The sequence below is a fragment of the Trichechus manatus genome, unplaced genomic scaffold (assembly GCF_000243295.1).
Source record: "Trichechus manatus latirostris isolate Lorelei unplaced genomic scaffold, TriManLat1.0 scaffold00021, whole genome shotgun sequence".
Classification (NCBI taxonomy): Eukaryota; Metazoa; Chordata; class Mammalia; order Sirenia; family Trichechidae; genus Trichechus; species Trichechus manatus.
Genome location: NW_004443957.1, coordinates 18041667 through 18046437, shown reverse-complemented (window position 1 = coordinate 18046437; position 4771 = coordinate 18041667).

Sequence of the window (4771 nt, the reverse complement as noted above, 5' to 3'; positions counted from 1 at the left end):
TACCAGGCTGTTTTGACTACTGTGGCGGTATAATAGTTTCTAAAATCAGGTAGTGTGAGGCCTCCCACTTGTTCTTCTTGAGTAGTGCTTTACTTATCCAGGGCCTCTTCCCTTTCCATATGAAGTTGGTGATTTGTTTCTCCATCTCATTAAAAATGTCATTGGAATTTGGATTGGGATTACATTGTATCTAGACCGCTTTGGGTAGAATTGACATTTTCACAATGTTCAGTCTGTCCATGAGCAAGGTATGTTTTTCCACTTATGCAGGTCTGTTTTGGTTTCTTGTAGTAGTGTCTTGTTCTTTTCACTGCATAGGTCTTTTACATCTCTGGTTAGATTTATTCCTAAGTATTTTATCTTCTTGGGGGCTATTGTAAATGGTATTGATTTGGTGATTTCCTCTTCGAGGTTCTCTTTGCTGGTGTAAAGGAATCCAACTGATTTTTGTATGTTTATCTTGTATCCTGAAACTTTGCTGAAATCTTCTATTAGTACCAATAGTTTCCTTGTAGATTCTTTGGGGTTTTCTGTGTATAACATCATATCATCTGCAAATAGAAATACTTTGACTTCTTCCCTACCAATTTGGATGTCTTTTATTTCTTTTTCTAGCCTAATTGCTCTGGCTAGGACCTCCAGCACAATGTTGAATAAGAGTGGTGATCGTGTATCTTATTTTTGGCATATATTTTACAATTTATCTGCATTCATATCTTTCTTCCTCATTGGATTATAAAACGGTTCAAGGTAGGGACCTTTTTTTCCCAACCTCTGTCTCTCCAGTAGGATCCAGCTTACTGCCTTGTATCTAATAGGCACTCCATAAATATTTGATGTTTTGGGCTTTTTTGAGATAACAGGGGATAGTGGAAGGAACACTGAACCAGGAATCAGATGATCTTGTGCAGCTCTGCCGCTAGCCAGCTGTGTGACACTGTGCAATCCATGGCTCTACACGCCTCTCAGTTTCCTAGTTGGTGAAATGAGGAGGTTCATCTGGGGTCCCTTCCAGTTCCAACATTCCATGAAAAGAGGAATGAAAAAGACTTTTAGTAGCCCAATTTTGATTTGCCAAATTAGTGATCCTGTTGTTGTTAGTGACTCACAGTGACCTCATGTGACAGAGGAGAACTGCCCCACAGGATTTACAAGGCTGTAAATCCTTATGGAAGCAAACTGCCACATCTTTCTCTCGCGGAGCAGATGGTGAGTTTGGACCATTGACCTTTCGGTTAGCAGCCAAGTACTTAACCACTGTGCCACCAGGGCTCCTGAAATCAGTGATAGTGAAGGAATATTTAAAGATGTTTTCTAAATGTTTCCTGGGTGTATTAAAATCTTTGCAGTTCTAATTCTAAACCACAAAACATAAGAGGACATCACAATATTCTAGCTAATTAACTTTTTTAAAAAACAAATTATTCTACTTCATTCCAATGAAAGTCCACTAATTGTCTACTATGTGCCAGGCACTGTACTGGGCCCTGGGAATATGGAGATGAGGTACCATCCACCTATACTTCATGGAACTCAACCCCTTGTAGGGGAGATAGAGAGGTAAGAATAGAATAGAAATATGGTGATCAGTCCTACAATAAAACTATGTGCATGGATGGGGGGATGGGGATCAAAGAAAGCAAAGGCAACTCTTCTGTGATGCAGGCTTGTACAGGGTTAGGGGCAAGGGAAGGCCTGGAGGCAGGGCTCATGATGTCAGAGAAGGAAGCTTGAGCTATGTTTTCTTGTACGGTGACAGAAGAGGATGAATATACAGAAAGATGGGAGTGGAGAAGAAGAGCTCCAGCCACTATCCAACCCTTAATGAAGTACCATCTGCCCCTAAGGCATGCTCACAGCATCATATTTGTCTGTTTTGTTCACTCAGGGATTCCTAGCACCTAGGACAGTGGTTAAGAGATCGACTGTTAACCAAAAGTTTGGCAGTTTGAAGCCACAAGACACTTCTTGAAAACCCTGTGGGGCAGTTCTACTCTGTCCTATAGGGTTGCTATGAGTAGGAACCGATTTGACGGCACCTAACAAGAACAACAACAGGACAGTAGGCAGCACATAGCAGTGCTTCAAAAATATGTTAAATAAACGCATAAAAAGAGAGTACATTAAAGCACAGACTCTGAAGAAGGAGAGTCAGGAATAGAAAGAGGAAATGGAATGTGTGGCTAATTGCCTCCACAAACAACTACCTTCTTTGCCATGAGACCAGAAGAACTGGATGATGCCTGGATACCATTACTAAACATTTTGATCAAAGAGTCTATAAAGTAATTCTGATCAAAAGGGGGAAAGTATGAAACAGAACATTAATTCTCTTACATTCTAGATTTTCTGGAGCCATGGAGGCTGGATGAACCCCCAAAACTATTGCCCTGAGATAATCTTTAAACCTTAAACCAAAAATATCCCCTGAAGTCTTCTTAAAACCAGTTCTATTATTGGGCCAATCTCTGTGTGTAATGCTGCACACTAACTAGCTTTATGTACATGGTTAAGCCAGATAATTATGTGTATTAAGCTAGATAATCACATGTATTGTAACAGAAATGAGTTCCTGCATTGTCCTTCATTTTCAAGAAGCTTTTTATTTTAAAATAATTATAGATCATAGGAAAGTTCAAAGATAATACAGAGAGGTCCAGTATACCCTTCAACAAGTTTCCCGCATGGTTACATCTTACATAATTATTACCAGTTACCAGTTGCCATGGAGTGGACTCCAACTCATGGCAACTGCATGCATGTCAGAGTAGAACTATGCTCCACAGGGTTTTCAGTAGCTAATTTTTTTGGAAGTAGATCACCAAGCCTCTCTTCTAAGGTGCCTCTGGGCTGACTTGAACCACCAACCTTTTGGTTAGCAGCCGAGCACATTAACCATTTGCACCACCCAAGCACTCGCTACGTAATTATAAACCAAACCAAACCAAACCTGTTGCCGTTGAGTCGATTCCAATTCATAGCGACTCTATAGGACAGAGTAGAACTGCCCCATAGGGTTTCCAAGAAGTGACTGGTGAATTCGAACTGCTGACCTTTTGGTTAGCAGCTGAACGCTTAACCACTGCGCCACCAGCGCGCCACATAATTATAGTACAATATAAAAATCAGGAAATTTACACTGGTACAATGTGTGTGTGTGTCATTTTATCACATGTATAGATTCGTGTAACCACCACTGCAATCAAGATACAGGTCTATTCCATCACAACAAAGATCTCTCTCATGCTATCCCTTTATAGTCATACCCCCTAACCACCATCCCTAACCCCGGGCAACCACTAATCTCTTTTCTATCTCTGTAATTTTGTCATTTTGAGAATGTTATATAAATGGAATGTTATATAAATGGAATCACATAATATGTGACCATTTGACATTGGCTTTTTCACTCAGCATAATGCCCTTGAGATCCATCTAATTTGTGTGTATCAATAATTTGTTCCTTTTTATTGCTGAGTCATATTCCATGGTATGGCTATACCATTGTTTAACCATTCACCTATTTAGGGACATTTGGGGTGTTTCCAGTCTGGGAACAAATGAAGCTGTTGTGAGCAATAGTGTACAGGTTTTTATGTGGACATAAGTGTTATTTCCCTGGGATAAATCCCTAGGAGTGCTAGGCAAGTACATTTTTAGTTTTTTTAAGAAACTGTCGAACTATTTTCCAGAGCGGCTGTACTATTTTACATCCCCACCAACAATATATGAGTGATCTAGTTTCTTCACATCCTTGCCAACATTTTGTATTAGCACTATTTTTGTCGTTGTTAGTTGCTGCTGAGTCAATTCCAACTCATGGCGACCCCATGTATGCAGAGTAGAACTGCTACGTAGGGTTTTCAAGGCTGTGACTTTTCAGAAACAGATTGCTAGGCCTGTCTTCTGAGGCAGCTCTGGAAATCCTATGGGGCGGTTCTACTCTGTCTCATAGGGTCTCTATGAGTCAGAATCGACTCCATGCCAACGGGATAGTACATACGTGTCTCCAAGCGTTAATATGGGAAGTAGATGAGATGTGTGTGTGAAAACATCTTGCACAGGGCGTGGCACATGGCATGTCTCTTCCTGTATGTATTTTCCAGTGACTACTCACAGAGTCCGACATAATTATAGCTATCATTTATTAAATGCTTATTATGAGCGGGCCACTTTACATATATTGTCTCTATCTTCATAACAACTTTGGCAGTAGATATTATTTTCCCAATTTTGCTGAAGTTCAGATGAGTTACATTTCTTGACAAGGTCACACGTTAATAAGTGGCAGAGGTATGATTCAAGTCCAAGTTCTTCCCCATATAGAGATGTGCTCTTTCCAGCACAGCACTCTATCTGCACATGGTAGGCACTCAGTCAACGCTTAATGGATATTATGAGGTGCTGCCCACTCAGAACTACGTCCTATAGTGAATTTTGGGAACTAAGGGATACAGGCATCTTTGGAATTAATCAGAAAATTAGCAAAATCCCTTATAAGTTCCTGAAAGCCTGAATCTTTTTGCTCAGGCTTTGATGATGGAATTTAAATGCAGACTAGAACCTAGGGAGCCAAACGAAGCACATAAGGAGTTGCCACACTTTTCATGGAAATGGCAATGAAACCCATTGTCATGGATTGAATTGTGTCCCCCAAAAATATGTGTATCAATTTGGCTATGCCATGATTCCCAGCACTATGTCCACCATTTTGTCATCTGATGTGATTTTCCTATGTGCTGTAAATCCTACTTCTATGATGTTAATGAGG